Source organism: Amphiura filiformis, chromosome 14 (assembly GCF_039555335.1).
Source record: "Amphiura filiformis chromosome 14, Afil_fr2py, whole genome shotgun sequence".
NCBI classification, from domain to species: domain Eukaryota; kingdom Metazoa; phylum Echinodermata; class Ophiuroidea; order Amphilepidida; family Amphiuridae; genus Amphiura; species Amphiura filiformis.
The window spans coordinates 40,046,264-40,071,637 of record NC_092641.1 but is presented as its reverse complement, the minus strand read 5'-3'; the positions used below and the strand labels follow the sequence as shown (position 1 = coordinate 40,071,637).

General features: G+C 35.3%; 2 long non-coding RNA genes across 2 annotated transcripts; one reads left to right on the top strand and one right to left on the bottom strand.

Moving 5' to 3' along the window:
* Positions 1-9,469: 9,469 nt before the first annotated feature.
* Positions 9,470-11,251, bottom strand: LOC140169020 (uncharacterized). The gene is made up of 3 exons (XR_011861323.1): positions 11,157-11,251; positions 10,330-10,642; positions 9,470-9,610 (listed from the first exon to the last, which is right to left on the bottom strand). It is a non-coding gene; the product is annotated as an uncharacterized lncRNA (long non-coding RNA).
* Positions 11,252-18,309: 7,058 nt separating this feature from the next.
* LOC140169019 (uncharacterized) lies at positions 18,310-21,492 on the top strand. The gene is made up of 3 exons (XR_011861322.1): positions 18,310-18,486; positions 18,976-19,368; positions 20,318-21,492. It is a non-coding gene; the product is annotated as an uncharacterized lncRNA (long non-coding RNA).
* The last annotated feature ends 3,882 nt before the right edge of the window (positions 21,493-25,374 follow it).

Here is a 25,374-nt window from a genome sequence, read left to right as displayed (position 1 = left end):
TGTTTGAAAATTCCCTCCGGTTCATTAATTATTACACAGCCCCTTAACGAATTTTTTGGTGCCGTTTCAAGTTACATGGCAGTGTAACAGGGCCGTAGCAAGCGGGCGGCTGGAAATGCTATGGCTCACCCAAAATCGCTTGCCCCCCCCCCCCTCGGCCCGCCAAAAATCGCTTACCCCCCCCTCCCCCAGGGCTCATAATTATTGCACAGCCCTTTATATTTCAATTTGGGCATATTTTTGTATTTTGGCCACACATTGATGGCCGCCCCACATTTCTCAACCTTGCTACGGCCCTGCTGGGTAGTGCTGTTTTGTGTTTAGTTTCTATAATAATAACAATTACTATTTTCATTATTCACTACTTTCATGTCCTTTCTCTGTACTTATTACTATTTATGCCTACACTTGCCTCGCTCTTCTCCCTCTCTCCCCTTCCACCCTCTTCCTTTTTTTTCTCTTTATCTTTCTTCCCCTCCCCTCCAATCTCGATCGCCCATCCGCTTCTACAGCGTGCTTATAGTGGAAGTTGATGTACGGTACATTGACGTATAATTTCTATTCGGTCAGAAATTATCTGGAAACTTCCTCATTATAAAAACTAGGCGTATCTATATGTACCGTACATCGATATCCTTCTCAACCGAAGGATATTGGCGCGAGATATTTGCATTATACGCACGACGATAAACTGTGCCCTGTATTACCGGAAGTAGCAGCCTCTTCATGATGCGTTGGAACGCTTATCACCCCAAGAGTTACCAAACAGAAGCTACATGTTCGCCGCCATGATCACACTGCTCGCGCCACAATATTTACACATTCCCCGTGTGACCTCGGGTCATTGATACATGTCATCTCCTTTGTATTGTTGACAGTAAGTCCTAATTTTGACATTACTTTAGCATCAAATTAGAAGACTTTCGTGGGAAAACAAATCACTGTTGCCTAGTGAGATCATAGTAGTTGACCCACTTCCGCCCGGTCTGACCGCGATTGAGGGCGTTTTTGCTCTCTTCAATTCAACAGGTTCGATTCACTAAACTTACGACATCTTTATGTGGTGACCTCAATCACATGGGCCTCACTTAAAAAAATATGCCATTCCCACACCCCATTTCTGGTATTTTTTAATAGTGATGCGTCATTTAGGTGACGAGCTGATGATAACGGTATTAAGGGAAACATGGTCCTTTGCCTATATTTAATATCATATAATAATATAGTATGCCTCTTCATACACATAGTGCAAATCTACAAAGTTTAAGCCGGTATGATACCAAACTGTATTTCGTTAAAGACAGTCTCTTTAGGACGGGATAGAAATCCCCCTCCATTGCTCCCCCCCTCTCCATCTATCCCTATATCTATTTGTCTATATGTCTGTCTTTTCGTCTCTCGCTCTACTCTCTCTCTCCCGTTAAGGCTAACCTTGCCTATTATTGTGTCACAACCATTTTTAATCATAAACGATGTATTATATGTTTAATTGCAGTAAAATGCACTGCTTCCGATGGCACAGATTACACTGAATGCACCTGTCGTCCTGTAAAGGAGTATTGCTGCTGCAGAAATACTAAGCCTGCTTAACTTCAGTTGTGATAGGGCGTAATGTTCCAACCCAAGAAGATTTTCACAGCACCCCGTAATATGTACATCTTGTTCTGTAAATTACTTCTGGGAAATTGGACCTTTTTCAACCAGATCAAAACATGACATATCTTTTATACACACAAGAGTTGGGGTGTACATCTATCAGGAGCTACACTTTTGTTTTTGCTACAATCATGACAATTCGCTATCGTAGATATGACGTCATATTGGTGACCCCGGGCGTTACCATAGCGACTGGATCACGATTTCATGAGAACTGCAATGGAGATGTATGTATGGAATTTATATATCAAATTTTGAAATTGCCTGTCATATTTAAGACCTGAAACCTCATGATTTCAGAAGGAAAACATCCTGCAAAAGCCTACTAGGCAGTGAAACCCGTAAGAAATGGCTAAAACTTCATTTTCAAACAGCAGAACATCGACTTGTACAGCGTAGATAGCGTTGTTATGCAACCGCTTGATCCATCACTACGGAAGTAGTTGTGACCTCGGCAGGAAGTGACGTCGGACTACGACTGCGAATAGCCTTCCGAAATATACGTGCTGGAGGATGCGGTCTACATACATCAGTAAATATCATTTCAGAACTTTGTCTTAGGTGACAATTATTTTCTTCGAAGACGGGTGGGGGTGGCATGAATTTTTGGAAATAAAAAAATTTTTGATGACCAAAATGTAGGGAGTCACATGATGACCACAGATTGTGTGTTTAATTCAAAAAGACATATTTCAATACAATTTTAGCCTGTTTAGGGGGTAAGGTGTATCGGTGGTGGGGGGTGCTCATGAAATTCTTGTTGCCGAAATAGAGGGGTCGCAATTTTATTGACGCCGACTTTTTGTAAAGTTGTGACTCCCTTCCAAAGAAAATGATAGCCCCTTACTATTGAGGACTATGACTAATTTTTGAAACCTGCTGCTGTAAAGCCCTCCTTCGTCAATAGACCGTTGCATGCATTAGGAATCGTAAATATATTATGGGCTGTGTAGTAATTATTATGAGCCCCCATGGGGTAAAATTGCCAAACGGCTCGCCAAAAATCGCCTCGGCCCGTCAAAAATCTCTTGCCTCCCCCCTCCACCCTCGGCCTGCCAAAATATCTTTGCCCCCCCCTCGCACATGCCAAATTTTGGGATCCCAATTGGCAAACCTCAAATGGCCTAGATACATGTTGGGAGCAGGAACATGTGCATATTTAAGCGTTTCCGTACTGTTTTCCTAGGCCTTTTTAGAGCATTATATTTAACAGGTGCCCCCTGAATGTGTTCCAAAATTGTTTCCCCCCTCTCGGCTTGCCAAAAATTGCTTGCGTCACCCCCTCTCAATTTTACCCTCCCCAGGACTCATAATTATTGCACAGCCCCTTATATAACGCGCTAAACAAACAAAATGGAGATGAAGAGAAACTTGACAGTCTATACGCAGGACAACCAATTCTTTTGTTATGCAAGGCTCACTCAGTCATTTAATGAGGCAATACAAACGATCGAATTTGGTGTGGAAATGAGCAAAATTTTGAGTTACACCTTTTCAATGTAAAATTAATTTTCTCGGCCAAATGAAAAGCAATAATTTTCATTTTTTCAGTAAATGTCAGGAAAAACTGTAATGCTTGATACTGTATTTTTTTTCAAATCCTAGTGTTAAACTTAGGCGTGAAATTCAGTCATTTAGTGTAAGATTTTCGATTTTGATAGGCTTCAACTCTGCCCGCGAGCCTTTTTTTTGGATCAACCTTTTAGCTTTTCAAAGTAATATAGTTCGCTAAAGAAGGATTTTTCCCAACTTTCTAACGCACATCACCGTGAGCGATATATCATAGTTTTGTCAGAATTTCCGTTTTGATTCCATAACTTTTACTGCCGGCTGAACATTTTTCAAATCCACACGTGAAATCGTAGGCTAATACTAGCATTGTAGATCGATATCTCTGGGTGCCCGGCCTGGCTACAGTGTTGCCAGAACTTCAATATAGCAAAGAAATTACCTAGTGTTTAAATTGTCATGAAGGTGACTGGGTATAGTGCCTTTTGTTTGTGTTTGTTTGAAATTGCTTAAACCCACCGAAAGTCATAATGAAGCAGCCAAAACAATACAAGGTTAAACATGGAAGTTTATAACAACCTATTATAATGACCTAAAGGAAAAATCATTTATGGCAACAATGAGCCTTGCATTGTAAGTCATGGTTAAAATGTGTTGAGTACCACCCCTACCATCCCTACATACACACCCCTACCCACCTCACACACCTCTGCACCCACCCCACCCCCATAGGCCTAATATTACATACCGGTACCTAATACTATTTATATAGCACGGCTATAGCTATACATTTAAAAAGTAGGTCCTATAGCGCTAAATTATGACAAATAGGCCTACATGTCAAATTAAAAACAAACCCGAACGCAAGTCTGAGGGGTGTAATGAAAATGCCAACCCGCGATGGGGGGGGTCATTCAAAATTCACCTGGAGATAGGAGGGACAGAAAATTAAAATCCCCTATAATAACACGCGAATTTTTCTAGGTTTGGACAGTGGATTTTCCCATGGACCTCATCCTAGGTAAATAAACAAACAAACAAACAAACAAACAAACAAACAGACAGACAAAATGGTTTTCATAATCATCGAATTCATAGCCCCTATAAATTGAAATTGCAGGCTATCACGGGAGCAAATTTCCAAAATTCACCTCATTTACCAGAACATCCAATTCGGGATTTGGGCTACCAAATCGCTGGCCAGGCAATCCTGGTTTTCAATGGAAAAGGGACCTGGTTGACAACAATTGAAATATCGATAATTTCTGCTGGTTGCTCTCGAGATAAAGTACTGAGTTTGACATTTTTGGAGCATGAAGGGAAAATGGGTAAAATAAAAACGGAAATTCTGACAAAACTATAATATATAGACCCACACGATGTACCATACAGAGGTGGGAAATATCTTTCTTTAGCAAACTATTATTAGTTTGAGACGCTAAAAAATGAATTTCGTAAAAAGCTCGCGGGCGAACTAAAGGCCTATAAAAATCAAAAATATCACACTAAAAGACAAAATATGATGCTTGAATTTTAACACCAGGATTTTAGAAAAAAATGTATATCCAAGCACTATGTTTTTAACTGACATTACTGAAGAAAAAAAATATTGCTTTATATTTGACCGAGAAAATAAATTTCATAGCAAAAAGGTGTATCTCTGAATTGTGCTGATTTTAACATTGTATCGATCGACTTTTAGCGCGACTATGCATTTCAAAAGAATTGGTTGTCCTGTGTATAGACTGTTGAGTAAGCGTGAATGCCGGGAGGATTGCACTGACGATCAACAGTCATGACGGTGATGGCCTTAATGTTGTTCCTTAATTGAGGGACTCGAAATAAATAAATAAATAAATAAATAAATAAATAAATAAATAAATAAATAAATAAATAAATAAATAAATAAATAAATAAATAAATAAATAAATAAATAAATAAATAAATAAATAAATAAATAAAACAATCGTTAGAATACAATCCCAAGATTAATAGCAAATATTGAACAAGTAATTTGAACACCACAAACGAGCTGCGCTTTATTCCGTGAGTACGCCGATCCTAAATTAAATGTGTATGTGTCAAGAGTGGTAAACGCGACTCTGAAGTTGCACCTTATCTCTTTATGTTGTCACAAATTGAACATAAACATGAAGCTCTATCTCAGGACTACTAGTATAAGACATAGCTACAGTATGTTAGAATGAACCATTCCTCATGGCTATCCAGGCTTTTGCTTTTAGTATGAGCTTGGAACGGTTCATGGATTTTCTGTCAAATAATTATTTTACACCATATCCCGACACACCCCAATTAATATTTAGCCCGTGCGGTTTATGCAGATCCCTTCCAACCCAGTCTTGGAATTTTGCGAAAAAAAAATTCCATATTAGATGCCAAGTCTGTATTAGAGAAAATATGACACAAACACAAGAAGAAGAAGGAAAACAGAGAGCCCTTGTATTATTATTTGACACATGGGGCTCAAGTACCCCTACCAATGTATTATGATCAATGGCTGTCAGTATACCAACCTGGCGAACTGCAGATTATAACAGTGGCGTAGCTAGGGGTTGTGGTGCCCAGGGCTAAGGATACATAATGGCGCCTTCCTTCTCCTCCTACATGTTACACCCTACAATTACGTAACTTGCACATATGTATCGGCTATATCCAGTGCCCATTCTGTCTAAACAGAATAGGGTCAAATGTCATTAAGGGGGCATTTCCGGTATATAACCAAATACCTTCAAAATGCTTCTTCTGCCACATATTATATAGTACGATGATGTCATTTGCATATATGCATCGGCTTTACCACACGCCTATAACTTGCATACAGAATTGGGGTCAAATGTCATTAAAGGGGTAATATCTTACAATTGCATTATCTGGACATATAAGGGGTATGGGACTCGATCTCGGTGACATCAAATCTCATGACTAGGGGAACATTTTGCAGGGGTCAGGTCAAAGGTCATGCAGAGGTCAAATTTTAGAAATGCATTTCCTGAATATCTGTAAGGGGTATGGGGCTCAAACTTGGTGACAACAAACTTAATGATCAGGGGAACGTTTTGGAACACTTTGCAGGGGTCAGGTCAAAGGTTATCTGGGGTCAAATCTTATAATTTCATTTTCTGGATATCTGTAAGGGGTATGGGGGCTCACACTCAGTGACAACAAATCTCATGACCAGGGGAACCTTTTGCAGGAGTTAGGGCAAAGGTCATGCAGACTGCAGAGGTCAAATCTTAGAAATGAATTTTCTGGACATCTGTAAGGGGACTCAAACTCGGTGACAACAAACTTGATGACCAGGGGAACATTTTTGAAACATTTTGCAGAGGTCAGATACCTCCACAACACGCCCCAGCTAGGTTTGTGGTCTATGACCACCATTTGCCACTAGTTTTTTTTTTTTCGTTTATTTATTTATTTATTTATTTATTTATTTATTTATTTATTTATTTATTTATTTATTTATTTATTTATTTATTTATATATTTATTTATTTATTTATTTATTTATAAAAGAGAGCTAACACATCGCTATCATCCAACACCACACCACACAACCACAAACAAACACAACCCACACACATCCGTAGTGTCCGTACAAAAGTTAATATTACGTGGCGCGTGAATTAGATTCATTCAAATTCTACCCTAGTTGCAAATTTATTAATCAATATTACATAATTAAATTGCACCATGAATGTTCAACCAAACAAATGTTGAATGCCACTAATTTCGTATACAATATGTATTCCTCCGTGTTTAATTAGACAATATACCGCTAATCATCACCAATTGCTAATTTCATATCATGGTAAATTTTCACCAGATCAAGGGTAAAATACTTTGGTGACATTGAATTTGTAGAAATATTCAAACTTTGAAGTTAGTATAAATCTTATCTTATTACACGTTTTGAAGCACTCTGAGAAGCGACTGGGATCACATCTGAACAAATCGTACAAAGATCTACAATCTTAGAATTATTGTGTTGGTACACGTGGTCAATTTTACCCCTTGTTTCCATCCCCTGTCACGTAAATTTTGATGGACGTTTTTCAAACAATGTTCTACGTGTAGCTTTAACCCTCCTGTAAGCTATATCCCTCCCCTTCCCCCACCAATCAATGTTGCAGAGTCCAACACGGAGCCTGATGATAAGACCCCGATCAACATTGTTACGGGGGAAGGGGGATCGATTTTAGTTCATGGTCCTAAACTGTCCCAAGACTAAATTCTATGATTGTCTCATTTAAAAAAGGGTTGACTACAAAAACGATTCTCTTATAAATGCATCAACGTACAGTTTCCGCCTCGATAAATATTTCCAAGCACAGCGAGTCTAGCCTCTACGCAATCTGTTTTATACTACACGGTTGAGTGCATATCATGTTAAGAGCTATGTGAGATCTAGTAGAAAATAGTCATCCAACACTTCCCTCTAAAGACACTTTTTTCATCAGGTCAACAGATAACTCAATTCAATGTTTATAGCAAGTCGAATGTGGTAAATCTGTTGAAAACGACCTATCCCAGCACAACTTTTGATCAAAATGTAGGTTTTAAAAGTCAAAACCTCAAGTGTTCCTTACAATATCTTTAAAATGTTATGTCATTAAATGAAAGAGCACACTTATATTGTCCATATAATAGCTTCATTTTAATAAGCAATGGCTAATTCTCTTTTAATTGCAAATCTTGTGCAAAAAGTTACTATTTTGGCCTGTTTTGTCATGACGGTTGTAAATTCAATGAACAATGACTAAGAAGCGCTTACAAATTGATATCAAATATTGGAACTCATTATCACTTCAAATAAATGTCAGTGAACCAACCCCGCTATCCTCTGAAGTTTATGATCGTTTACCATGTTTACCGTTGTATCCAAATAAGGTGGTATAGGCTAACCCAAGTCATTTACACTCTAAATTTCAATGATTTCAAATAAAATGAATCTTAAGGGATGGGGACAAATTTTAATTTTAATACTTAAAGTATTACATTTAAAATCAAATCTTACAGATTTAAAATCAAATGTTACAGATTTAAAATTAAAATCTATACGATTAATAATTATTTTAAATTCAAAATTGAATGGTCCCTATTTATTTTTAAATCCAGAAGGAATGGGGAGAAATATTAAAACGTTATATTTTATCAGTTTTAAGTGAAATTACACATCGCAGTGTTGATAATCCTCAAGAAATATCAAATTTGAGCGTGGACGAATGTGTGTTTCCTTATTATGTCCTTAAACAGGAAGCCCCGCTTGGCCAGTTCTCCACAGACGAACTGTCCTGTTACTTTGATGACAGACAGAACAGAATTTACATGGATACATTTTAACCTTGACTAAATCCCTAAAGAACTTAGACCAAAAGCGGGGCTTCATCTTTAAGTACAGATATCACATTTGATGAAGTGAACTACCCTTTCTCAAACCCCTTTTGCATAGACGGTCAATACACCCAGCAAACACAAAAACGTTTTAAAAACGTTTTTAATAAGTTATATTTTGGGTTTTGGTTTAGGTAAAAACATTTTAATAACATTTAAATGTCGGGTTATATAAAGGTCGTGAAAACATTTTAAAATCGTTATTGTAAATATTTTAGGCAAATATTTTTTGCAAAATATTTTTTCAACCCCAAAATAACATTTAGAATGATTTGTACCAAGTTTTCAAAAATGTTTTTGGAATGTTATTAAAACGTTTTTATACCCTTTATATAACCCGACATTTAAATGTTTTTAATGTTTGCTGTGCAGTAAATTACCAACAAATGTTATTTAATGTTATGAAAACGTTTTATACCATTAATGTACCCTTTATATAACCCGACATTTAAACGTTTTCTGACAACCTTTTATAACCTTTTGTGAATGATGTCGAAAACGGTTTGTGTTTGCTGGGACAAACACTTCCAATTGAAATCGGAGATCCCGGGTTCAACGGTCTCTAAATTCCACATACTGCTGCTCTTACCAACTCTTTACCTTGAAGACAAACCAGTTCACTTCTATTGACAGAGAAAAGGGAAGTATCTGCTATGTTATTTACTTGTAGATACATCATTTTGACTTTGTTAACAGGCAATATTTAAAAACACGTGTCTCCGAAGTAAAAACGCCGTATCTGTAGCAAAAGCAGGTCTGCTGCGTTTTATTTTCGAGCGAGGTTTTCATAGTTTGCAATAACAAACTACACACATTCTTCACAGTATCGTTGAGACATTCTATTCGCTGAATATCTTTGTGAAGATAAATTATTAGATCGCAGTTTATTCAGCAGACAATCTTATCTTGCGTATTGTAAAGTTCCATGTCCGTCACCGACCCATGCAAATCGTATATCTAACAGCATCCTACGACGGTATGGCAGCAATTTCTGCAGTAAACCGCTGATTGGTCCGCCGTTGTCCCACACACTATGTAGAATAAGAATAAACATATAAAGAAAGAAATCATTCACAAAACTTTGTCTGGCACATTTCTTTCCTAGAAGGAAGTAGAAATACCAGTGAATGGTTTAGTATGGTCATTGTGAGAAAAGCAAAGTTTTTATTTCTTTAATAACAAGAAATCATCTCATTTTGTTCATTTAGTGACCAGTGTACTTCGGTTATATTTATAAAAGCGCTTTTATGAATACGCACGTGATTCATGGGCATGACATACCAAGCCCAGCAAGCATGACCAAATACTCATGCATTGACCACTATATAGAAAATGATAGAAACTGTGCAGATAAATATCATTAAATTTAAGTATTAATTGATTAGCAAAATTATTTCACATGGGGGATTCCCAATTTATAATATGTTATCAAAAAAAACATTTTGAAAGTAGAAGAAGAAGAAGAGGAGGACGAAGAGGAAGAAGAAGAAGAAGAAGAAGAAGAAGAAGAAGAAGAAGAAGAAGAAGAAGAAGAAGAAGAAGAAGAAGAAGAAGAAGAAGAAGAAGAAGAAGAAGAAGAAGAAGAAGAAGAAGAAGAAGAAGAAGAAGAAGAAGAAGAAGAAGAAGAAGAAGAAGATGAAAAATATGTAAAAGAAGAAGATGTAACAGACAAACGAAGAGATAAAGAAAAAACAAAAGGCGGAATTAGAAGAGAACAAGAGACGACTAAGACGGCTGATAAACAACTTACGTCTTCTATTGAAAATACTTGATCTTTTGACGATTCTCATAATTGTATCTTCTAAGCTTAGGCGTTTTGAAATTACATCAAGATTGTCCATGTGGTCAATGATTCGTTTGTTCCGTTGAATAGGGTAGAGTAGTTTCTCGTCAAGGTATACGTAATCCATGTAATTAGCAGTAGATAGAGATAAAATACTACTGCATAATATACACATAATAACTAAACATTTTAATGTAACCATAATGTCCGTTGATTTACCAGATGCTGGATGAATTTGGAGCATCATGTAATCAGTTCCTTTGAGGTATGGTAGGAATATCTGATGAAGAAAGGAAAACAAAATAATATCATATAATATCATGTAAAAAATATTAAGTCTCAATGCAACGTCACACCTATCATTTTGTTGTATAACGCCATGTGGTGATCTAACGGGAAAATGGATAAAGCGTTAGAATATTGACCGTATCTATTTCAAATTAAAACAAAGATGGAAATTATCTGCCACAGTAAAGGATAAGGTGCATGAACTGAATACAATTCATCGTATATACAATGGTTACTACCCTTATGGACTTCCCAGGTCCAGACAAACTGACCACATAGGGAGATAATGCAATTAACTCACTGCAGCCATTGTCATGGCGTGTCGCTACTACTGGTGGCAAGAAGAAAAAAAAACATTGTAAGTTACCGTTCTGTCGAAAAGTAATATATCATCATGGCAAAATCCGTGGAGATTGATATAACCGCTTTTATTATTTCAATTTTTATGAAATTGATGAGTTTCTATTAAAATACCGAAAAAAAAGTAAAATTGTATAATGACTTACCCGTACTCTCTCTGGGCCGGTATTCGTTCAACAATCGCTGGTTACTTACTAGTAACTAAATATTTTAGAATCTATCTCGAATCCATCACAATTTATAGTCATCATAGCCTGATACAATTAACTAGATTGCACCATCTTATGAGTAGCCAACACTTGTCTTAGTTCCCAAGTGGGCATCCATCCGTAAGAAGATTAATACTTGTCCCATTCCCATCAAAGCAGGGCACTTGCGTTTTGTAAGCTAGGACAGGGATTTTAGGACAAGATCTTATTAGTATGACGTACTTTTATGTTAAACACGACACATTCTACTTTCTTGTTTTGGTTCGGTTTTGTTGTTGTTGTTGTTTACTATAAGCTTAAAAGGGAATGAAAACGGAAGCGATAGCAACCTCAATGATGATTTCCTTTGATATCATGTTATTGATAAATACTTTAATCACATTAAAATAGTCTTTCATACATATGTTTTAAATGGTTATATTTTGTATGTTTGTAATTAAATGAGGAATGTGAATAGTACTTTAAATGTTTTTACAAATTATCTAGGTTGAAAAATATCAAACAACCGACATTTCAGGAGCATAAAACATCCCTTTTTACTAAGGTAGGTTAAAACAATTTTTTACCTTATTACAAGGACAATTTTGTACAACAGAAATGTACCTAATTTGTGGATGTTGTTGAACATATTTATTTATTTATGATGGGATTTTCAGCAAAATGAAGTTTTGAAAATGACAGTTTTAATTGGATTTTAATTTTGATAACATCAGACTGATTTAGCTTCATTGCATCATCTATGTGTCTTTGAAAAACCTATTTCGAAAGTATGTTAAGGGGTTTTGTGGTAACGGGTCATATACTCGTTTACAGAATCTTCAATTGATTAATAATTTGGTAAGACAGCCTACCTCGGGCAGGTTTGTCACTTTGGCACTTTATCATCCACCCTCGACTCAATACCCTTGACCTAGGATAATTAATAAAAATTTAAATTTAAATCGCCAATGTGAGTTTTGTTGCTTAAGTGTAGTTGATGGTGTTACAATGTTACTGTGCCATTTAAAACAATAGAATTATAGAATAGAATAGAATAGATAGAATAGAATAGAATAGAATAGGAATATAATATAATATAATATAATATAATATAATATAATATAATATAATATAATATAATATAATATAATATAATAGAGAATAGAATAGAATAGAATAGAATAGAATAGAATAGAATAGAATAGAATAGGATAGGATAGAATAGAATAGAATAGAATAGAGAATATAATAGAGAATAGAATATAATATAATAGAATAGAATAGAATAAAATAGAATAGAGAAAAGAATAGAATAGAATAGAATAGAATAGAATAGAATAGAATAGAATAGAATAGAATAGAGAATAGAATAGAATAGAATAGAATAGAATAGAATAGAATAGAATAGAATAGAATAGAATAGAGAATAGAATAGAATAGAATAAAATAAAATAGAATAGAATAGAATAGAGAATAGAATAGAATAGAATAGAATAGAATAGAATAGAATAGAATAGAAATAGAATAGAATAGAATAGAATAGAATAGGATAGAATAGAATAGAGTAGAATAGAATAGAATAGAGTACAATTAAACAGAATAGAATGGAATTCAAACCACATTAAGACCAGTAAAAATGGAATTAAAGTAAATTAAAATTAAACAATCTAAAATAAGCTAAACATTATAGCCTAAAAATAAAATAAACTATGACGACAAATTCACATACCGGGCGCGCTGTAGTGGAACTTCGCGTCATCAGCAGGATGTTGTCAGCTCTGATGATTTCTTGGAATAGGCTTTGGAACAACGACCTAGGATAATTAATAAAAATTTAAATTTAAATCGCCAATGTGAGTTTTGTTGCTTAAGTGTAGTTGATGGTGTTACAATGTTACTGTGCCATTTAAAACGATAGAATTATAGAATAGAATAGATAGAATAGAATAGAATAGAATAGGGAATATAATATAATATAATATAATATAATATAATATAATATAATATAATATAATATAATATAATATAATATAATAGAGAATAGAATAGAATAGAATAGAATAGAATAGAATAGAATAGAATAGAATTATAGAATAGAATAGAATTATAGAATTATAGAATAGAATAGAATAGAGAATAGAATAGAATAGAATAGAATAGAATAGGATAGGATAGGATAGAATAGGATAGAATAGAATAGAATAGAATAGAATAGAGAATAGAATAGAGAATAGAATAGAATATAATAGAATAGAATAGAATAGAATAGAATAGAATAGAATAAAATTGAATAGAGAAAAGAATAGAATAGAATAGAATAGAATAAAATTGAATAGAGAAATAGAATAGAATAGAATAGAATAGAATAGAATAGAATAGAATAGAATAGAGAATAGAATAGAGAATAGAATAGAATAGAATAGAATATAATAGAATAGAGAATAGAATAGAATAGAATAGAATAGAATAGAATAAAATAAAATAGAATAGAATAGAATAGAATAGAGAATAGAATAGAATAGAATAGAATAGAATAGAATAGAAATAGAATAGAATAGAATAGAATAGAATAGAATAGAATAGGATAGAATAGAATAGAATAGAATAGAATAGAGTACAATTAAACAGAATAGAATGGAATTCAAACCACATTAAGACCAGTAAAAATGGAATTAAAGTAAATTAAAATGAAACAATCTAAAATAAGCTAAACATTATAGCCTAAAAATAAAATAAACTATGACGACAAATTCACATACCGGGCGCGCTGTAGTGGAACTTCGCGTCATCAGCAGGATGTTGTCAGCTCTGATGATTTCTTGGAATAGGCTTTGGAACAACGATGATTGGACGAAAAGATTGGTTGTAAATCTATTAGGCAAAACAAAATTGTTTGTTTGTCCATAGAGGATTATGAAACAGTTGGGTCGGTAGGTCGGATTTAAAAAAAAAATTTTTACAGATATTGTACTTGAAACTGACAATTTGAAGACTGGTAAATAAGTCAAACACACAGCACTTTACTGGTTTAACTCTTGAGATGGTTCTGCATGTTATACTGTTCATTTTCTTTACATTTTCTTTCTTTAAATTTATACTAACCACTGTTTTACCAGCACATTCAACGCAAATTAAAAAAAAAAAAAAAAAAAAAAGACACGGTCGGGCCCAGAGTACACGGTCGGTCGGACGTGGACAAACAAACAATTTTTTTGGCCTACTATCTTCAGTAGATAGTAAATATCAGTTAAAATAGTTCACCAAAGCCATAAGTAGATAATAGAATTTTTGGTAAAAAATATTCTGTACGTAGCTAAACTATTTCAATATATTGCCAATGTCATCAATGCTGTCCTCAGTAGACAACAAACACTTGTTTGATAGCATGAACCTGAAATAAATCGCGATTGATCAGAGAAACAGAATGTTATTCAGTAACAAATCAGGTACCATTTACCCTATTGGCTCTAAAATGGAATATTCCATTTACAGTCCACACTACCCCTGTGGAAGATTAAGCTAAAGTCTTCCACAGTGGGATTATGAGTTTTGAATAGAATAGACAATTGGGTAACTTCGATTTGAATTACTCACTCCCGTTGTGGAAGATATTGGTAAAGCCACAATACAGGGGTAGTAATACAATTAAAAAACATATTCCAACTGTGGAAGGTATTTAAAAAATTATCCACAGTGGTAATGTGGCTTTCAACTGGAATAACCCAATGCCAATACAATGTCTGACGGTACAGGTCTTCCTTTGGACATCCTTTGGACACATTTTAGTAGGTTCAAAGCTAAGTGGGGTTAATAAATAAAACTGTTTTGACCCAGGTTCTCTTCAGTAGTTAACTTAAGTTACCTTCAATAGATACACATATGTATCAACACTTTTTTTATTTTGTTTATTTCATTTTTTATGTATCAAAACTGTTATCAGTAGATATCTAAAGGTGTCACCAGTTATTATAGTGAAGGCTTTCTTTCACAGCTATTTCTTAGCAGACAGCTAGAAGTATATTGAATTTTATAAGCGCATTCTGTAATACAGTAAATCGAAAGAATTAAGGTACCAGTTGTGTTCGCCCTGTACATCCTAAATAAAGACAAATATGTCAAAATTAAAACAAACAGCCAATACCTGAACATATTTGTTGAAATTGGTTAAGAATTGAAGAAACAGTAATCTAAAACCTACTGAAGAAACGAAATCAAAAGTTGCACTTTTGTGTTCTAATCAATGGAAGCACGGCGCTAGTTCTCTTTGTCGCGAACGCTTTGTGTACAAATCAATAGGGCATGCAATGGAGCAAACTGCAACTTTTAAATTAGCATCTTCCTTGGGTTTTTGGATCGTCATGTTTTTATTTCTTGAACAAATTTAACGAACGAGGTTTTAACACCGCGAGCTAAAAGATGCAGCTATTGGCTGCTGGTTACAATTATGACATATTTGTCTTTGTTTAGGATAAATATACAGGGGATGAACACAACTGGTACCTTAATTCGTTGGCTTACCGTAGATAACCCGCATACTACGGGGTGTCTGTGTGTGACAAAAGTGATTGAAAAGAGTTGAACCATGGACAGTTGCCCTCGTTTTATCTTTTCTGTTTCTGTTTCGGTTTCCGGTTTCGGTTTCGGATCTCATTGTTATTTTGAAGTGTTATCATGGTACGTGTGAACAATCCTTTTATTCTAGTCTTTTGTTGACTACAGAAAAGTTGAACGAAGGTAACTTCTGTTTCGGTTTCGGGAGTTATGTTAATTTCTGACATGAAAAAAAGTGAGATGAGATGGTTGATGCTAATCCAGACAAAAGAAGTGTCTAAATTTTACGGTCGTAAATTCGCGATAAATTGTACGGCTTCAATTGACTTGCGTTGGGTGTATAGGTACTCCAGCCTAAGCGGGAGTATATTGTGAAAAAAGCCCAACGTAGAAATATACATTAACACGATTAATATAAATTAATCAATAGTAATCAGTGTTGCCAAGAATTGTTCGTGCAATCGCGCAAAAATCGGTCATATTATTATTATGTAGCGATTAAACGGGGAATTATTTTCGTCCCAAATACACCTTAAAACTTGGTAATATGCAACACCAGAGAAGTGCGTTGAAGTGAAACTAATAGGATTTCTTTCATTGGAATTGGTAATCTGATAATTGCTTCAGGCAAAATTGCCAGACTCAAATCTATTTTAAATGTATATTATTTGAGAGAGTGGAGATGATGAGAGGAGAGGAGAGGAGAGGAGAGGAGAGGAGAGGAGAGGAGAGGAGAGGAGAGGAGAGGAGAGGAGAGGAGAGGAGAGGAGAGGAGAGGAGAGGGATGAGAGGAGAGGAAGGAGAGGAGAGGAGAGAGGAGAGAGAGAAGAGAAGAGAAGAGAAGAGAAGAGAAGAGAAGAGAGAGAGAAGAGAAGAGAAGAAGAGGAGAGGAGATGATTTATTGAGGTGTAACCAGCTAAAAAGTGGACCTTTTGTGATTTAAGGGCTGATTTTCAACGTTTTTACAGAAAAAGTCGACCTTTTCATTCGGATTGGCATTTTGTCACATTACATGTGAATCAGTTTACCAATATCAAAAGCCTATCGGTATTAGAGGACATTAAAGCGAGCGAAAGGGGCGCTAGACCAATAAAAACACCGGTCATCCACACACTGTGGGTGTTCCATTCTTGTCTTATCCAGCCTTTATTAACAACAGGCATGCAGGTATCTACCTATTGAAATCAGCTGATTGGTACTTCAATGAAATCTCGCTATTCGCAATAAGGGCGCCGCCAGCGGTTTGCGATGTAATCGTGATGTATCATGGGAAAAGGTCGACATCCAAGTCCGCGCAATACGAATATTACCATGCTATTACATAGGAACACGTGACAATATTTTTTAGTTTGTCAAAATAAAGGTGTTACATCGCAAACCGCTGGCGGCGCCCTTATTGCGAATAGCGAGAATTCAAGGAGCAGATCAATTCACATAATCCCTTGCGTTTTCGTTTCTGAACAATAGAGCTCCCGAAACAGAAAAGATTAAACGAGGGTTGGTCGGGGCTGTTATGAGAGGTAATTTTAAACAATGGGGTATTCGACGAAGTGGTAGAAATGATTACATAATAGAGTATCTCTTTGATGTTTTGAAAGTCACAACTAAGCACTGACATAACAACCTCATTTACTAGGAATCATGGCCGCAACTCCACGTCAACCCCATTTACGTTGGAAGAGCGTATTGTTATGGTTGTGACATACTGAAATACACGGAGTCAAGCGAAGCAGAAACTATAAGATTGTTTGTAGCTCATTTTTTGCAAACTCACGTCCTCAAGGCATACAATTACCAATTACGTATAACCATGGGAAGTATGAAAATTTGGTAAGAGTACCAACAGAAATGGTGGCAATAGTGGTCGCCCCAGAACAACTAATTTTAAAACTTTTATTACCGCCTGTTATGTACTTATGAACGCAAAAAAATGTTCTTAGTTTTTACCAATGATGATATCTCAGGAATATGGGAACTCACTTAAAGAAAATCATATTATTATTTATAACATGTTAATTTATGAAGAAAAACCACTTACAAAACAAAGATTGATTCTCAAAATTCCTACAATACACATTTTCATCTGTTATGACTACCTATTTGTTCTAGCCAAGTGACACCTCGTTAATTTCACTAGACCTAAAATAGGTATTAACATTTTTTACTACAGTGGTACTAGACCCAGGACAATATATGCAAAACGTGTCTGGAATAGACATTTTAATAGATCGTGTTTTTTTAAAGAAAATGTAAATTTGAAGCAACCAGTTGCTGTTGATAAATTGCATTTTACACAGTAAAGTATAGGGTGCTGATTTATTGGTGTTGAACCATTGCGGTCATCACTAAGTGTCATTGAAAGACACGATAGGGTCATAGGGGAGTAAATTATGGTATCGTTTTCTTTCAATCACCGTATCTCACGTGTAAGACAATACGCTGATAGTTATTGTTATTTAGCTACACTTACACGATTAACGTAATTTAAAGAAAGCCTACTTGACCACTTGATACAAACAATAATTATTATAAGAGGTTGAATCATTTCGTTATAAAAAATGCCTACTTCATTCGAAAACGCTCGTCATATGTGACTGATTGGTAAAATAATTTTGGGCTAGATTTACTATAAATAACAATATATCAGTGGGTGACGTCGTTTACTGAGATTATATATTTCAAACCAGGATCACAGACTAAGTTCAGTGGTACGAGTTGGTAGACTACTTGTATTAAGGTGAGTTTTAATCCCACTTGTATAGTTGTTTTTTCTCGGAGAGAGTTTGGGCAAATCTAATAATATCAGGTCAAATGAGCCCTAATATGTTTCTTTCATTTTCTTCCCTTACAAATTCATAGTATTCAAACAAAATTCAAACATTACACCAATGTACTCCTTTATATAGTCATAAATATTCATAGAATATATAGTTTGATCTATCTAGTAAGCACCGTTCTTGCGATATTACTAAAAAGCTCAAATGTAACGTTCAACATGAACTACATGACAATGTACAATATTTATTTATACAGTTGTGTAAGTGCAGGCAGTAAACAAGAATTTCAAAAACAAATCTCACACGCCATTACCCACTGAGGAAGGAACCAGTTGGTTCCGAAATATTTGGGGAAATAACCTGGTGACTGCAGTTGAATGTTTTAATCTTTCTACTTCTTAATATTTGTTTAGTTGCAAACTTTTAAAATCGTGTATTTTCTTCCATAGAATATCGGACCAGGCTCAACATTTTCATGCTACAAGCCAAAATAATCTGCGTTGGAATCTATATAGTTCTCTTTACTGAAGCGTCTTCAAAGATCCCCAAGAAGCCGAGCATGTCTTCTTCCATATTATTAGCTTTCTTTTGCATGGCAAGTGCTCTATATATCTCTGCTGCTTATTATGTGGATAATACAGACGAATTAGAAGATGACGTACTAACATCTTTGTTGTCAAGAGTGGCAGAAAAACGGCAATTTCGCTCCAACCTCCAAGGACATGCCGCCGAAGAAAAACGACGATTCGGCAACACCCGGGGAAGAGACACAGTTGTAAAAAGCCCGAGCCAGGTTGACTTTATATCAATGAAAACTGCCAGAAGAGAGGTACGGAGCCCTGGTAAGTGTAACCTTTACCAACCACTATCCAAAGTGCATAATAAACCCGAGCCATGCGGCCTTGCGTAAATTGGTCGCAAATTCAGCGTATATATATCTCATAATGTTTGCGTTGTGGAGAAAAGTGTATCGATTTCCTGTCTTATTACTTTAATTTTGGTTTTGAAACCGAGTTTGTTATCATTCCTAAATTCCATAACAAATGACGTAGTGAACAACAACAAAAAACGAAAAAGAAAAAGAAATTGATTATGGTTGTGGCATCGGTCTGTGTTAATAATACTGCTGCTTTGCTGACTTTGTAAAATGTTCGCTTATTTGTATTGAAGTCTCTAACGGAGCCGAACCTTCAGGCAAGGCAGCAAAGCTTGCCTAAGCTCGGCAAACCATTTTGGCTGTACTTTCTAAAGTGACAGAAAGCAATGTTGGCCGTTTTACATGGTATTCTATTGGGGTCTTAAAGTCATTATTATAACAACCAACCATTCTGACTCCGTATTTAGGTGCAAGTTGGGATATGTGTATAAAAAATATGCCAAAACAACAGGTTTGAAAATAAATAACCAATTTCATACTATAAAATCGTACAGATCGAAAGTTTAAACCTACATGATGCCAAATTTCAATCCTTTAAAGACAGTCTCTTTCAATTTATATTCCCCTCCATTGCTCTTTCTCTCTTCTGTCACTCCCTCCGCCTGCTCTACCCCCTCCACCTTCCCTCCCTCTCCTCCTCTATGCCCCTCTATCCCTCTCTCTCTCTTCCTCTCCCCTCTCTCTCTCTCTCTCTCTCTCTCTCTGTCTCTGTCTCTGTCTCTGTCTCTCTCTAACTCTATCTCTCTGTCTCTTTTCCCCTTTTCCTCTCTGACAGGTAAGTACCAACTTCCTAAATGATTTGTGTCATAACCCATTTTTATATCTTAAACGATGTCTTGTATGTTTAATTGCAGTGAACTGTATCATAGAAGGTGAAGATTGTACAACTTGCTGCAAGACTGATGGTTATTACAAATGCGGAAGCTGCTAACATAGTACTTAAACTTGTTTATCACGCAGGAGGGTAAATGACGTGACAGAACATATGTTACAACTTGAATACAAAGAGTGAACTAACAATAATAATAAACTCAACCCAGAAAGTATCGAAACGATTATAGCTGGCCAGATATATCGGGAACTGACATATATAGCAAAAACCTCTCTATAAACGTTTCGATACTTTCTGGGTTGAGTTTATGTCAATGTGTAAATATCTTCCAATTTACACTTCTTGCTCTACAGCCTCATCCCCCACCTTACTGTTAAGAGATTTTTATTCAATCAGAAGCCGGGATGTGTTTGTGTATGTTTGTGTATACATAGCCTTTCTTACAGATTTCGTTGTTTGTAGAGGACATGATCCAATAGGTATTTACTTCCGGGTTGTCAACAACCCATAATTAACCCACTGGCCAAGTAGGGTCATGTTATGCATGTAATTATGTGTATTTAACGCACAAATCCAATATCACTGAAATTTTTGAAATAAGCTATTTCATGGATATCTCATGAAATCATACCAAATAAAACAATCGCTAGAATAGAGTCTCAATATTAAGAAAAAATACGCGAAATGAACACAACCAATTTTGAACGAGTAAATTGCGCCACGAACAAGCTGGGCTTTACTCCGTGAATACGCACCGATCCCAAACTTAGGATGTATGTCAGGAATTGTGTACCAGATTCTGAAGTTGCGCCTTATCTTTTATGCTGTTACAATGAATTGTACAGTGCTCATATTCATTTTATTGTTGTAATTTAGTCACCACATTCAATTGGGTCCTATAAAACTATCGGTGCCCGGTTAGGTACCGATGACTCTTAACATCACTCCCTGGAGATAATATAATTTAATTGTATCAAGCATAATAATTAACAGTTGCATAGTGTTATTGTTCGGGCACCGATAGCGATATAGGACCAAAAAGGATGTAGTGCCTTCCGAGCAAACACAAAACGTTTTCGACATCATTCGCAAAAGGTTATAAAAGGTTGTCAGAAAACATTTAAATGTCGGGTTATAATTATTATAAAGGGTATAAAAACGTTTTAATAACATTCCAAAAACGTGTTTTGAAAACTTGGTACAAATCATTCTAAACAGAATGTTGTTGTTTTTTTTTGGGGGGGGGGGTTGAAAAAATATTTTGCAAAAAATGTTTGCCTAAAATATTTACAATAACGTTTTTAAAATGTTTTCACGACCTTTTTACCCGACATTTAAATGTTATTAAAACGTTTTGGAAAAAAACATTTTAAGAACATTTCTGTGTTTGCTGGGTGCAAATATTTTAACATAATGTTATTTAAGTGTTGACAAAATATTTGCCCAAGAATGTTTGCAAAAATAGTTTACAATGACATTTCGAAAACATTATAAAAATATTGTTGTAGTGTGTTTTCATACAAAACGTTTTAAAACGATTTCATGACCTTTATATAACCCGACATTTTAATGTTATTAAAAAGTTTTTATCTAAACCAAAACCCAAAATATAACTTATTTAAAACGTTTGCTGGGTTACTAAGATGGTAAACGTATAGAATGTAACCTGTACCCATTATATAGTCAATATACCTTCATTGAGTCAGTAATTTAGATATTGTTTTTATTTTTATCTCTAAATGTATTGATGAAAAGAATATAAAAGTATACATTTTCAGAAAGGAAATGATGCAAGGAATCCAACTAGCATAACAGATTCCTGCAATCAAATTGTATTTGCTTTTACTTTCTCGAGGAAAGTATACGGACCATGGCAATAAGCCATATCGGCATTAAAATTCGTAATGCATTGTGGGGCAGTTTTTGCAGTTTGTTACATGTTGAATTTTGAACCATCGAGATAATTTTTTAGGAATATTAAAAAAAAACTAAAAAATCATGGTTATCTCTCAAACTATCTAAAATAGTTTAATGATAATATTGTAATAATGTTAAATAAATATGTGAATAATAATTAAAGCAATTTCGTTGGTAAGCATGGTAAGTCAGAGTTCAAAGCGTACCAAAACTGCCAAAACCGTCCCACAATTTGTAATGACGATTCCGCTTATTCAATCGAATTGGGAGATACTTGTCTACGTCATTACTGTTGCTATAGACTTGTTTTTGTGCTACTGAGCCATATAGAAAGAAGTCTTAGCACGGAAGTGTACTTTGTTTATAATAGAAACTTCAACGAAAACTGGAATAAAATTCTTCTAATAAAGATTATCTATATAAAAGGAGCTAGTAACGAGTTCATTAATGATTGATTCTCGATGTTATTGTTTACCAAAATAAATAAATAGATAAATAACAACATGTATTCATAGTTAGACTACCTTTTGAATAGAGTGCTCAATCCCAAGAAGGGAGAGCGTACAAAAATTCAAAGTTTAGACCTTCTAGAATAGAAGTCGTTACTTGAGTTTCACGCCAAACTACATGTATGAGCACTCTATTCAAAAGGTGGTCTAACTATGAATACATGTTGTTATTACGCTCCTGTTTATATGCAGTTGAGCACTCTCTGACTATCTATGATAGTACAGATCGAATCTGGAATAGTTTGGCTGTTGACACCATGGAATATAAATTCTTCCATTCCAAGAAGATGGTCGTCCAGCCAAATTTTTCCACTTGTCGTCTGACGATCGCCTTTAAAGGCGTGAAACTCGCGAAACTTCTATTCTAGAAGGAATAAATAAATAATAAATAAATAAATAAATAAATAAATAAATAAATAAATAAATCATTGAAAGATCATTCCACTTTAACTGCATTGAAGCAATAGTGATTTCAGAATATCTATTAGAGAAAATATGGAACAACCAGAAGCAGAAGAATAAAACCGAGGGCCTCCATTATAACTGTTTAAGTACCCCTGTCAAATGTATTGTGCTCAAGGGCTATCATTATAAATTACAATCCTAGCGTCCTGTAGCCGCCGTTTTGCTACGAAACGATAATGGACCTTTTTTTTAACACTTGGGTCCTTAAAGCTCATAATATTTAACCAATTTATCTAGGTATAATGCTCGAGTGCTACCAGAGTACTAATGCAGCCCATAATACGATCAATTTGATTGATCGATATTGGGAACCGTAGATGCAGGATTGGATACAAAATAATATTTCTCTTCAATATTATTGAGATCTAATTGATCAATATCAAAGACCCTGGATACAAAATCTACCATTGTGCAATGTACACACGAACAACCGTCAATAAAATCAAACAAGATTGGATCTCTTCAATAATATTGAAGATAAATATTATTTTGTATCAAGTCCTGCATGTAGGGCCCCAATTTTGACAAAGCTAATGCAAAATCTTTGCAAAGCTAATCATACACGTCGACTCCGAGTTACGCTGCCTATTCACTTCATTTTTGTTTCAATCTCAGCGATTAAAGTCCAAAAATGAGCAAAAATAGCCTAAAATACATTATCCAGGGTCCAAAATATACTTTACGGTTACTAAGCAACCGCGTATATCTAAAGTATCATTGCGCGATGACCGCGGGTTGCATTGGTTTTCGCGGGTATGTACGCGATGGTCTTGTCTTCTTTAATTGCGCCATAATGAAGTTAAGGTGAGCATATTGAGTAAGGCAACCGGTTAGAATAAACACGGGAATATCACAAGGAGACAATCCGCGAAACATGGGTGGCTTTCAAAAAAAAATACATTTTATGTTTTCACATTTACATTTTTTTAGCAGTTGATAGGGAAGAAGTATTAAAGCCAGAGGGACAGATAAAAGAGGAATAGAGGAAAGAGGGAGAAGATGGATATTTGACATAAGCATGAACAGAGGAAAGAAGGCGAGGCGAGGCGGGGAGACGGGGAGACAATAAAGAAGTTGATTTAAATGAATAAAATGAAACGACTGGTCATCTTTGATAAATTATGGAGTTGGTAAAATTGTTCTTGATACAAGGGTGGGTGGGGATGCACTTTCAAATCCGCGAAAGACGGATGACCAAATGGAGCTCATGTATCCGTGTCAATGTAAAATGATCACGGACTATCAGTGTACCAAAAGAGAGCCCTGATTTTATTTACTGAGAAACTGTCGACCTTTTGTTTTAGCATTAGGCCTATGGAGTTCATTCAATCGTGTCAATGAAATAATGCTCAATACACTTTACCAACTCAGAGCCCTGAAACTGCTTTATTTACTAAGTAACGGATGCCAGTTTGAGGAGTAGAAATTATAGAATGCACCTCTATTTACACACTAAAATAGGTAAAAGAAACATTATGGGGTAGTGTCCTTTACTTAAATTTGTGACACATGGGCCCTGCATGGACGGATTTGCCTTTTTGGGGGCCCTGGGCCAGGCCAGAACGGGACCTTTGTAATTTTAAAGGTAGCCTTGTCGATATGGTTATTAGTACAGCGCGCCATGGGTTTCGGATTTTATATTCCTAAATTAGTGGAACCAACCATGCTTTTTAGCATCATTACACCTGAAATTATAAAAATTTGACTGCTTCCAATTTTTTCTAAGCCCACTATGGTTCCAATGAGGGTGGGAAATTCAAAAATAATCCCAACTTTTGGCCCCATTATGACCCCTAGTGTGATATATAGGGTATCAGGGGGATAAAAAATGGAACCAATTCTATTTTTATTAGTTTAAGGATGCCAAAAACATTGGTTCCACTAATGTAGGAAACCTAGTTGCTAGAATTAATCAGAAATTAAAGCGTTTTCATTCACTAAACATCATTGAATGACAGAATAATTTATTATCACAGGGGATTGAAAATGGTATTGCTTTCTGTAACATCCGTGAAATTTGATTAATTGTGTAAGGCAATATCCCTGGTGGTAGTTGTATAATGATGTTGTATAATTTTACATCCTCTTTGACGTTCATAAATCGTCCACTTGTTGCGCATTTAGGGTGGAATCAATTCGTCATTGGTGCTATAATTATATACTTCCTGTTCTACGCTCGACATAAGTT